General features: G+C 34.3%; 1 long non-coding RNA gene across 1 annotated transcript; it reads left to right on the top strand.

Moving 5' to 3' along the window:
- The first annotated feature begins 519 nt into the window (after nt 1–519).
- Nucleotides 520–10,694, top strand: LOC109337363. The gene is made up of 3 exons (XR_002106441.1): nt 520–633; nt 5,830–5,835; nt 10,685–10,694. It is a non-coding gene; the product is annotated as an uncharacterized LOC109337363 (long non-coding RNA).
- Nucleotides 10,695–13,588: the final 2,894 nt, after the last annotated feature.

Here is a 13,588-nt window from a genome sequence, read left to right as displayed (position 1 = left end):
AAGAATAAGTATAAAAAGTTGTCGATGAATTGCAAAATGTTGGCTGGAGTGAAGTGTGAGAGATCCAGTTTCTGATTCCTTTAAAAAGAACCATAGATGTGGCATCATCGACAACACATTGACCAAAGACTAGACTGCATAGGCTTGGCATTTCTTCTGATCAAGCACTTGCAACATAAGAATGAAACTAAGACACTATCGTCTACCTATTTTAAGGCAAAATCCCCCTATCTTTCTCAACATTCAGTACCTGTAATGTGCATATAGAATTTGTAGCTGAAAATACTGCTCCAAGTGCTACAGGTAGAAAATAAATAGGTAAGTAAACATGAATGTTAAACACTAATGAGAATATATATTTATTTATATTTGTAGTTAACACATTTTTCATGAAATGAAAATTGTATTTAAGAAACACAATAGATTTACATAAGCTAGAAATTCAGAACAATAAGCAAATGATCCCCATAATTTACACAATAAAGTAACGGTATGAATTAAATCTGAACTTACTTGAAAGGTATATTATCCCTATGATTTTTTGGCAAGAAACTTCCTCATGCCTTCCATTTTTCGCCACAAAACTTTCTAGTTTGTCAGCAACTTTCTTCACTGTAGGATCACTTGGAGAAGGTGTTACATATCACTTATAAAATTGATCAATACCAAGAGCATGAAAAAAGGGATGCAAATTACTCTTTAACAAGTAACAACAACCAAGTAGAAAAATAATTATTGAAATAACCCATATTGGTGATGAAAGAGAGCCTAGGTCAGTAAAAAGTGCACTATGATATCCATAGTGGCATAAGGCAATGCAAGAAACCTTTGTCAAATAAGTACACTCTGAGGACTAACTTATTCCATGAAGCATAAGGTCCATCAGGTGCAGTAGCCCACCCACCTATTGTTTCATAAGATATTTGAGCTAGAAATGCAGCTATCTCACGCTTCCTTATACTTAAACTACCAACACTACCAAACCTAGGGAAACATTTTGATGCTTGAATCAAAGACTCATAGGTATAGAAGTTTTTGGCAGGACATGCAGTGTCATCTTTGTGTAGGAAAATGGAGTCCAAAAGCCTTTGGATAATAATATAAGAGATTGGTGTAATGGGTGAAAAACGAGCTTCAACACCTAAATATGAATGATAAAACATAACATTAAAGCAAAATAAGAAGACCACACAAAAGGGAAGTGAGAATGCCATTTGCTATATAAAAATATTGAAGTTAGATGTTACTTACAAATTGTGTTTGTTTTGAGAATTTGAACAAGCTTGAAGGCTTTTATAGACATGATTTGAAAAGGGAGATGTCAAAAAAATTGACTTGTTCAGGAAATTGACTTTTGCATATCAAAACGTGAAGTTTTTTTTTTGTGCCATCCTACACAACAAATCATTTTTCTTCCTAGTTTCCGTAGGGAAAGCACATCAGTTTCAAATATCCACAATGGATACTCAAATAATGACATTAAAAGGAAAACAATGTGAAAATGGTCATCAATAAGAGGAATAATGCTCAAACACCTTGATAAAATTCACACAATCCTAATCTCGGTAAGTTAAGAATCAATTTATATCTACATCAAAAATACACACTTAAAGTTATAAGATTGAAAATACAACTGTTGAACAAGTTAACAAGTTATTCTAATAAAGTGAAACACTGAGCAACGCTATGACATAAAAGGAACTCTACAAATAACAAGGCTTGAAATAATGATTGAAGGATTTTTAGCCAAAATATGCAAAAACGGGATTTGAGCGGTGGAAGATTGAATTTGAATTGACAGATTGAAGATTGAAGTTGGATTTGAGCGTACGAAGCTGGATTTGGGGCGATTTGAACGTACGAAGCTGGATTTGGGGCGATTTGAACGAACGAAGCTGGACTTGGAGGGATTTCAACGAATGAAGCATATTTGAAAGATTGAAGATGAATTTCAACAATTAAAACGAAAATTTTGGATGATTTGAGTGATTTGGGTGATTTTCCACCAAGGAGAAGGATAAAGAAAAATGAAGAAAAGAGGGAGAAGGAGAAAGAAAAATGAAGAAATGGGTTTTGAGAAAGAAAAATAAAAAATGATGGGTTTTTTTGGTGTTTTCTGTTTGCCATGGCCCAAATAGTGGCAAGTGTATGAGCTTGTGCATTAATTTTGACACAGGCTATTTAGTGTGGCTCTTTAAGTGTGGTTAACATGAACTTTTCTTGTAGTGTATCTTAGATCACATTTTGTTATTTGATGCTCTCTAGATCTAAAATCTAATGATGGATAGAGTTTCTTAGGACACATATATCTCTATTATTGATTTGAATTACGATTATTATATGTGATGATAGAGATAAACTTCTGAATTTAATCGATTATTACGTTTCTAAAATTGATTAAGAGATTGTAACAAATCAATAATCGATTATGACTAACCAATTATTTGAAACAGAAAAATAATTTTATAAAAGACTTGTTTGACCTTACAAGTTGATATGAACCCACCAAGGCCCATCAATGAGGAATAGCTAAGTGGGCTAGGAGGGTCCATGACCCGATCCAGAACCAAGAAGGCCCACCAAACTCTCAACCAATTAGTGAAGGAAATGGCTGAAACAACAAAGCCTAACAAGGAGATCAAGCCCATACATTGCACCATTTTCATAGAAATAACCCAAGTAGGCCACGACCAAGGAGGGGCTATATGAGGCATGTTATGGTTTTATTTAATAAAGTGGGGATCATCATCCCCACATGTAGCTTAGAAGTTATTTCTTTCCCTTATTCAAAGAACAATTATTAATTTCCATTCTTACCTTTAAGTGGCCGAAGTATTAAATGAAATAAATAGCATTAAGACTGGTGTAATCTAGGAACAAGACATATGACTAGGGAAGCATGAATGCTTTCCTTTCTTGGAGGGGTGTGCAAAGCAAGGAGGAACTTTCCTTGTTGGTCTGGCCGTGGGAATTCATTCCTTGAAGGCCATAAAGACTCAATGATTCCTTACCTATTTTGAAGCACACTTGAGGATTTCCATATGTCAACAATCCATCAATCATCAAGCAAGGCAATATGTTTCCTAATCAAGGTGGACGAGAATCACAAGGCTGATTGGTTTCCATAATTAAGCCAAGACAATCCCATGACACAAATTTGATTTGGATATGAATGGCAACTCTTCAATGGGTCATCAACTCATAAATATTTGTTTCCTAATCAAGTGGAGGGGTGAGAATTCAAACAAGGCTCATTATAATTTCATTCCTTAATAGGGAGTGGCATGAAGATTCAACAAGGCAGGAGAATTCAGAATTCAAAAACTTGCCTTACTCATCAATTCAGATTGGAAACCTTCCTTATTTGAATCAAGCATGTGGTAGGCGTGCAAATCAAAAGGATACCCACATAACTCCTTTCCTTATTAAAAGCCACACGTTTGAAAAAGCATTCAAAGGCAATAAGTTGTTTCCATGTTTGTAACAAAGGAAGAAATCAACACACAAGACTTGAACTTGGACGTATACACCAAGAAGATTCGGCCAACAACTCATTCATTGCCTTTAGCACAAAGAACACATGGGGAATTAGAATAAGGAAACCAATCAATGACATTTACTCTATTGCTCACATGGGACATGAGGCTTAGCCGAACTCCCCTAGTCCTATTTGTACTACTTCATATTTTACCTTGGGTAATCTTTCCTTGCTAGTTGAGAATTCTCCTAGTTTCTTGGTTGAACCAAGATCATTTCTTATCAAGGTTCTTATTCCTTGTGGCGAAAATCCTTAGGCTTATCAAGCAACCAAACTTGTGGCGCCTTCACCCTTCTACCTTTTCCCAGTTCTTTTATCCTCAAATACAATCCTATATCCCACGGCCAAAATCCCTACACTCACCTAGCCAATTTCATCATTTACAAATCCATTCCATAAATCAAACTCCTCGGCTAAACACATTCACCTTATACATTTCCAACTCATAAACCACGACCAAACTCCCTTCCAATCACCAAACCACAACATCTCCATCAAACCCAACACACGGCTAAAATACAATCTAGAAAAGTCCAAAACAAAAATTCAAAGTACAAATTCCATAATCATATCAAAAGGCTTACGTCCAAGAACGATCAACAATCAAATTCAAAATCCTCTCAAAAGGGATTCTATCACAAGTATAGTTCAGTTATAAACAAATTTAATTTAACGACATTCACTTTATATTTCTCAAGTAGAGAAAACTTGTGATAATCTTCAAGAAAATATAAGCTCATCACATTCTTTCTTTTTCTCTAGTCTTCATATTTTTTCTAATCTTAGTTTATCAATTTGATTAGAGAAAAGATTGGAATTTTTCATAGTGTTTAGTTATTGTTGTAATATGCACAAGAAGGTGTTCTTGATATAACAAGTTGCTCTAGTTTTCTTTTTACAAGAAAAGAGTTGTTATTAGGGGTGAGACACCCTCTATATCAAGAAAGGATATTAGTTAGGGGTGATGAATCCTCTATCTAGGAGATAATGTTCATTTTGGTATACAAAGAATTAGGGGGTTATGGGGAATCAACTATGGTCAAGCTTATGAAGAAAGACATGCAAGTATTTGTTGATCTATTTGTATCAAAGTGATATCTCAATAGTGAAAATTATCAAATCAATTGAGGGACTTCATGTAGCATCATTCTTAGTGTGAACCAATATAATGTCACTGGTGTAAAACATTTTTACTTTCTATATTTTTTTAGTTTTAACATTGATATTTGATAATCAATTGTTTTGTGCTTAATTGGATAGATTTATGTTTTCATAATTTATTTGGTCATTCATGAATCATTAAGCCATTGTTGAACCAAATACAACTTTTTGGTTTATATTATAATTTATCTATTATCGATTAAGTCGAAATTAACACTACACTATTGATATTTAATTGCATGTTAATGGATTATCCAGTAATTCTGTATTTAAAACTCTTTGATTAGTCGATCAAGTAATCAATTAAGGGTGATTAGAAGCAATTTTTATTTATTGAAGTAACCACACACCAATTCACTCCTCTCAACCTCAGTGTACAGAACCCTTACAAACCAACAATGAGTTCGCTCTCTAATAACAAAACTACGACACTCACAAGAATGATGGTGGAAAATCTAGCTTGATGGATAATAGAGAAGTAGAAAGATCTTTTATTGAGGAATAAAGGAAATTGTACACAAATCATATTCTCTAATAGTAAATGTAACTCTTATTTTGTTCACTCAAATTGTGTGTTTACATGATATTATTAGGCATCTATTCATGGGATAATTTTGGTGTCTCAACCCTTACAAAAGGATAAGAGAAATCATATAAAACTTTCTCCTAATATTTGAATTATTAAAAATTGGATTTACCTTTGCCAATCATATTCAATTAGATTAAATCCAATTTAAGTCTTGCATTATCTTATCCTCTATCAAGTGGATCACCATCATCAAATCACTTCTTTCATTATATTGATCTTTATTTGAATCTATTTTCATTAAATATGTGTCAAACAACAAATTACTCATGCTTGATATGAAATAAGCAACAGTGCAACAAAGATGAATTAAAATAGTAATTTAGATAATAAAAAAATCATGTAAAATAAGGATTAAATAGATGTATTTTCACATACATCAAGAACCATAAATATGACTCATGATTAAACATACAATGAAATATTCATAATTATTTTGTACATTCACAATATTAATGCATTTAAAAAAAATAGATCATTGACTTAATCAAAGGGACCACTAATTATACATTATTAAGATTAGGAAAATTGGTTGATGTAGAAGAAAGTGGTGTTGCACTATTTTTATTGGCTGCAACATTTGCATGGTAATATCTAAAAGTACTTTCATTCCTTGAACCTTATTTTTACATGTATTCACCTCATTTTCATATTCGTGCAACAAAATTCTTCATTTCTTTTCAATTGTGACGATGTTGTAGTTCTTCGATAACAATACACTCTAGTAGATTTTATTTTCCAAACAAATCGAAATGTTTGTCCAACAAATTAAGCTGTTTCTGGAATTGAAACTTATCCTAATAAAAAATAATAATATAAAATCTTGAGTTTAATTACATATGCATATAAGATGAGTGACTCAAAATGGAAAAGACCTGAATGAAGAAAATGGTGTTATTATGAAATAAGCAATAATAAATTGTGTTTCTCCATCCACATCTTTTCCATTTTGGTATTTACAAGTGTTAATGAACATTTTAGCTTAGTTGAGATTAGCTGCATTTTCTTCTGCATTTTAGCTTCATTGTAGTCATTGTCCTTTTCAAACTTTGTTTCATTCCCATGGACTTATCACCTTCACCCATTAACCTTTCCATAAGCCAATGGTTTGCACTTGATTTGTCTCTTGTAGCCACTGTCCTTTTCAAAAGTATCTGCCTTGCCATGAAATTGATACATTCACTCAACCATTTCCACAAGTTGATGGTTTGCTTTTGAATCGTGATGTGTAGCCGTTGTCTTCTTCAAATATTACTACCTTGCCATGGAACTGTCATATTCATGCACTCTTTCTAAAGATTGTTGCTATGTCTTTGAATTGTCGCCGTCAAGCACTTGTTTTTTAATGGACTGCATTGTTGGATCTTGAACATTGGCTTGAGTATTTCTACCAATGCGAGACCCCTTTTTGGTTGGATGAAGCAAATTGTTTGAATTTTTACGTGCTTGCCCAATAGCGGTAAAGTTGGATAACTTGAATTAATGTTCCTTGGATGCAAGCATAAATTTATGTTCCTTATTCTTTTTATTTATTTGAAAATTCTTATGCTTTGTTTGGAAGTATAGTTTGGGAGGGGAAAATATAGTTTTGGAAAGTCTCCCCTTATTTGGGAGTTGAACGAAGGAGAGTGAAATATTTTGGAGGATTTTTCAATCTTTTGAAACTCATGTGTCAATTTTTATAATTCTTACAAATTGATGTTTTTCTGAAAATAAAATGACAAAATATTTAAATATTTTTAGTAAAATTATATATTATTTTTTATTTCTCATTGATAATTATATTTTTAAAGATAAAATAAAAAATATTCTTATATACATTATTATTAGTTTACTCTCCCATCTAAATTTCATACTCCCAAACAAAAGAGATAATTGTCTTCCTTTTCCCTTTCATTCCTCCCCTTTCCTAGTCATTTGATCCTTCTCCTTTCCTTACTCTCATACCCCCAAATATAGCCTTAAGCAATTCCTTACTAGATCTTACTTTAGGTAAATAAAAACTTCATGTACTTTGTTCGCACTTGTGTGTTACACTCATCTTCTTTTTTAAGTTTGATCCCTTATTCATTTTTTTGTTTATGTTGAGGAAAATGTGACAATAAATCAGATTTTTGAAGAATAAAATATAATCCACTTTATATTACTAGCATAAAGACAAATAATGAAATACAGTGACTCTAAGTAAATTGGAATATTCAAAAGCAGCAGTAAGCTAACTTCACGTGGAACAAATTTCACTTGTCCTATTGCAGTAAACAAAAACAGTGTTTCTTGAAAATCAATATTTTGTTTCTTGAAAATCAAAATTAGTTCATGATGTCGAATAAAGTATCATTCAAAACAGAATATTCTTCATTTCAACTTCTTGCATATCATGAGAGGATGAAAATGAACTCCTCTCCAATACTAGACTCCCAGTAATTCAATATTAATAGTACAAAAAAACATAATGCCTATTTTCATCAAAAGGGTCTTGGACATAATAGCATTGGTAGACTTGAGGTACTACAAAAGGATCATTTTGGTCATTTTTGTTGAAACACACACAGATAAGTCCGTATTTGTCTATAATAGACCAGGATAACGAGTACTGCCAAAAGAAGAAAAAGCCAAAGTTTGTTAGAGCAAATGGACACGTGGTGATTAGGCACAACTCACGTGAAAAACAACCAAATTCTCTGGTGCAGGATTTTTGTGTAAAGACGGTGAAAGGAATAGAATATAATCATCCAATGAGAGAGAATTGGGTGTGAATGATGTAGAAAATTCCCTCTTCTTCTGTCATTCCTTACCTTGTTACTCTGATATTCTTCCCTCATCCCCTCTCACTCTAAAATTCTGTACTAGTTCGATTCCATTACTGCAAGTACAATTATGTACTTCTGAATCTTGTAACATGTTCTAGAATCCTTATTACTAAATAAAGTGCAGAATATTTATTAATTGTTGTGATTACTACCAATTTATTCTCCTCTGAGTTTATTACTTGTTGATTGTTGAGTACTGTTACATTGGTGCTCTCATTCATCTACAACAATGGCGGATAACACTCAAATGAAGGAGATGTGCACATATATTCGAGATTTGAAACAAATTGTTAGTCTCTTGGAAAAACGGGATCAAGACAACAATACTCGTTTGCAGAAGATAGAAGCTACAACGGACGAGCTCAAGGAGTTGATCAAACATCACAACGCAGGACCATATACTCCTCCATTAGAATCTCCAAAATGGCCTAAACCACCATTTCAAGTAAGGAATGTTAAAGTTGAATTTCTTAGATTTGATGTTAATGAGGTGTTACAATGGATATTTAAGGTAGAACAATTTTTTTTTTATTTCTATGACACACCTCATGAATATAGAATCACCATTCCTGCCATTCATTTAGAAAAGGAAGTGGTTCCTTTTTTCCAAATGATTACTTGCACTCAACCCTTTCAAACTTGGAAATCATTTACCAAGGCTCTGGAATTGGAGTTTAGCCCATCCCCTTATGATTGTCCTAGATCTACTCTATTCAAATTAGCACAACAAACCTCTGTTAATGACTATTATCTAGAATTTATGTCGTCGCAAATAGAGTTTATGGGGTAAGTACTGATGATATATTCGATTGTTTTATCAATGACCTTAAATATCAAAAGAGAGGTGGTAGCTCAATGTCCTTTGACGTTACTGAAAACAGTAGCACTAGCCAAATTGTTTGAGGAAAAATACAATCAAAAACCAAAACACAATTACAAACCATATCTGACATACACTAATCCTCCATACCCAAAAATTTACAACTCTCAACTACCACTCCTAACACCACCTTAGTCTTCTTTTCCAACCAATTCCACCAATGAAATAAAAAAATGACTCAAACAAAAATGAAAGTCCTCAAAGAAAAAGGACTATGTTACACTTGTGATGAAAAATTCACTCCCAAACATAGATGTCCTAATAAGCACTTCATGGTTTTACAAACAGATGATGAGCCTGTTCTAGTGGAGCATATGGATGGGATAGAATTAAGTGAACCATCAACAATTCACACAGATGTTCATCATCACTTATCCTTTAATGCACTAAAAGGTATAAGTGGAGTAGGGAACTTAAGGTTTCAAGGCACAATCAATGGTTATCCCATCAAGATACTCCTAGAAAGTGGAAGTTCAGATAATTTTCTGCAGCCAAGAATTGCACAGTTTCTAAATTTATTAGTGGAACCTGCACCCCGGGTTTTGGGTCATGGTTGGAAATAGCCATTCTATGGTTGCTGATGGCATCATTCATGCATTAATGGTTGAAGTTCAGGGCTATAAATTGCAGGTCCCGATTTACCTATTTCTTGTGGTAGGGGCTGATTTGATTCTGGGAGCAGCTTGGTTAGCCACACTAGGCCCTCATGTTGCTGATTATAACTCATTAGTTTTCAAATTCTTGCTTAATGGTAAATTCATTACCATAGAGGGATATAAACCACAACTACCCCAAGCATCTTCATTTCATCAAATTAAAAGGATGCAACACACTGATGCAATTGACGAGTTGTTTACTGTACAAGTTCAAGAACACAATGCTGGCCAAGATGACTTTGCTGCCATCACTCAGAATATGGCCCTAGAATTGGCCATATTGCTTCATGCTTACAGAAAGATGTTTAACAAACCTATTGGACTACCTCCTCAATGATCACAAGATCATGCCATACACTTGTTGGATGGTAGCTACCCTGTTAAGGTTAAGCCTTATCAATATGCCCACAGCCAAAAATCTGAGATTGAGAAAATGGTGTATGACATGTTACAAGAAGGCATCATCCAACCTAGCACGAGTCCACTCTCATCACCTATTCTTTTGGTGAAAAATAAAGACGGTTCTTGGAGATTTTGCATAGACTACCGGACATTAAATGGCATCACTATTAAGGATAACTTTCCAATGCCAATTGTGGATGAATTATTGGATGAACTATTTGGTGCCCAATTTTTCTCTAAATTAGACTTGAGGTCTGGCTATCGTCAAATATTGGTCAAGCCGAATGATAGACACAAAACTGCATTCAGGACTCATTAAGGACATTAGGAGTGGTTGGTCATGCCCTTTGGCCTAACTAATTCCTCGGCTACATTTCAACAATTAATGAATCAAGTGTTTCAAAGATTATTAAGAAAGTGTGTCCTGGTATTTTTTGATGACATCTTGGTGTATAGCCTAAGCTGGTCTTCACATTTGCATGATCTGGAAGTAGTTTTACAAACACTGCAAGCCAATATTTTGTATGCCAAATTGTACAGATGCAGTTTTGGCACACAACATGTTGATTACTTGTGTCACACTGTTTCTAGCCAGGGTGTGTCTATGGATATGATTAAAGTGCAAGATATAATAAAGTGGCCAGAACCTAGGAACATCAAGCAACTAAGAGGATTTCTAAGCATCACTAGTTATTATAGGAAGTTTATCCAAAATTATGACTCTATATCAAATCCATTGACTAATTTGCTGAAGAAAGATGTTTTGGCATGGTCAATAGAAGCACAAAATGCCTTCAATGTGTTAAAAACACTAGTCACTACTGCACCAATGCTAGCACTATCCAAATTTCAGCAGCCATTCACATTAGAAACTAATGCACCAGTGACTGGTGTGGGGGTAGTTTTGAGCCAAAGCAAGCATCCTATTGCTTATTTTTCCAAGAAGTTGAATTACAGGATGTAGAAACAGTCAGCTTATTGTAGGGAGTTGTATGCCATTATAGAAGCTTTAGCCAAATTCAGACACTATCTATTGGGCCATCACTTTATTTCCAAGACACATTAGAAAAGCATGAGACATTTGACTGATCAAAGTATTCAAACTCTAGAGCAACATAATTGGCTACACAAATTTCTGGGTTATGATTTCCAAATTGAATATAAACCAGACAAAGATAACATCCCTGCACTTTTCTTTCAAGATCTTCTAACATGGCTTGGTCATCCCTAACACCTACATTTTTACAAGAGTTGAAAGATGCCTGTTACAAACATGTGAGGCTAATCAACAACTTAATGAGTTTTTTACATAGAGGGACCATTTACTTTACTAGAAAGGAAGGTTGGTAGTTCCCTCAAAGCCAGAGCTCATCCAACAAATATTAAAGGAGTATCATAGCTCTCCCATTGGTGGTCACTCAGGAATTGCTAGAACAACTTCTAGAGTCAAAGCTGAATTCTATTGGCCTAATATGAAGCAAGACATTCACTAATTTGTACATAATTTCAGCATTTGCCAACAAGCTAAGCACCTGAACTCACATCCTAGTGGGCTGTTACAACCATTGCCTATTCCTAATCAGATCTGGGAAGATGTTGCAATGGACTTTATCACAGGCTTGCCTCCCTAAAAAAGATACACAATGATGTTTATGGTGATAGATGGATTGTCTAAGGATGCTTACTTCCATCCATTGAAAACTGATTATACAAGCATGCACGTTGCTGAAATCTTCATGGCTTTTATAGTCAAGTTACATGGTATGCCAAAATCTATTGTGAGTGATAGAGATAAAGTGTTCACTAGTAAATTCTGGCAACAATTGTTCAAGCTGCAAGGCACAACATTGGCAATGAGCTCAACATATCATCCATAGACCGATGGACAAACTGAAGTGCTTAATTAATGCTTGGAAATCTACTTGTGATGTTTCACATTTGAAGCTCCAAATACATGGTTACTGCATTACCATGGGCTGAATATTGCTACAATTCATCCTACCATAATAGCTTGAAAATGACACCATTTCAAGCAGTTTATGGCAAAGAACCACATACTTTAACTAGATACAACTCAAATAGCTCTGATGGCTCAAGTATCCATAATAATTTGCAAGAAAGGGATATGTTATTGACTCAATTGAAACATAATCTGCACCGAGCTCAACAACACATGAAAATACAGGCTGACAAACAAAGGCTTGACATGAATTTTAGTGTTGGAGACAAGGTTTGGGTGAAGCTCCAACCTTACAGATAACACTCAGTGAGCCTTCGGAAGAATCATAACCTTGGTATGAAGTATTTTAGTCCCTTTACCATATTAGACATGATTGGTTCAGTTGCTTACAAATTACAACTTCTAGACAATGCACGAATCCATTCTGTTTTCCATGTGTCACAATTGAAAGCTTTTAAAGGCGATGAAACAATTCCACACATTCCTCTGCCCCTACTCATTGACAATCAATGTCCAACATTACAACCTGCTCATGTTCTGAATCAAAGAATTATCCTAAAAGGAGGCCATCGTGTGTTGTAAGTCTTAATTCAATGGGAAGGACACGATAATACTGAAGCAACTTGGGAGGATTTTGTACAATGGTTAAACATTATCCTACATTAAACCTTGAGGACAAGGTTGTTTTTAACAGGGGAAGTAATGTAACAAACCATGATAAAGAGCACTACCAAAAGAAGAAAAAGCCAAAGTTTGTTAGAGCAAATGGACACGTGGCGAGTAGGCACAACTCACGTGAAAAGCAACCAAATTCTCTGCTGCAGGATTTTGTGTAAAGATAGTGAAAGAAAAAGAATATAATCAGCCAATGAGAGTGAATTGGGTGTGAATGATGTAGAAAATTATCTCTTCTTCTTCTTCTTCTTCTGTCCTTTCTTACCTTGTTACTCTGATATTCTCCTCTCATCCCATCTTACTCTAATATTCTATACCAGTTCCATTCCATTACTGCAAGTATAATTCTGTACTTTTGGATCTAGTAACATGTTCTAGAATCCTTATTGCTAAATAAAGTGCAGAATCTTTACTTATTGTTGTGATTACTACCAATTTATTCTCCTCTAAGTTAATTACTTGTTGATTGTTGAATAGTGTTACAATGTCTTCTTTGACCTCAAACCAATCACACTTGAACAACACAAAGTTGAAGTGAACATAGTAGTCTAACTCAATTATATCATTAATTTCTCCATAATAAGTGATGGGTTATGTCTTAGGATTTTAATACTTGGAGCTAGCAAAGCTTGGAATCATTGAAACTAATATTACACCAAAGTTTTGAGTTTTGCATCTCGTTTCATAACTGTCTTTTAAATTGCGATTACATTTGTGTTTATGATAACAGTTATGGTTACTACGATTATGGTTACTGCGACCGTTACAATGTGGATTGTGGTCGTTGTAGTGTGAATTATTTTGTGATTAAAAATATATTTTTGAATTCGATGCAGCCTGATGCGGTTCGATGTGGCCCAATATTGTCCAAATGCAGACCAATGTGGTTGCGTTGCGGTCCAATGTGAGTGCATCATTGT

The sequence above is a fragment of the Lupinus angustifolius genome, unplaced genomic scaffold (assembly GCF_001865875.1).
Source record: "Lupinus angustifolius cultivar Tanjil unplaced genomic scaffold, LupAngTanjil_v1.0 Scaffold_5_154, whole genome shotgun sequence".
Lineage (NCBI taxonomy): Eukaryota > Viridiplantae > Streptophyta > Magnoliopsida > Fabales > Fabaceae > Lupinus > Lupinus angustifolius.
The sequence above is the reverse complement of the archived record's forward strand: the minus strand, read 5'-3'. Positions and strand labels throughout refer to the sequence as shown.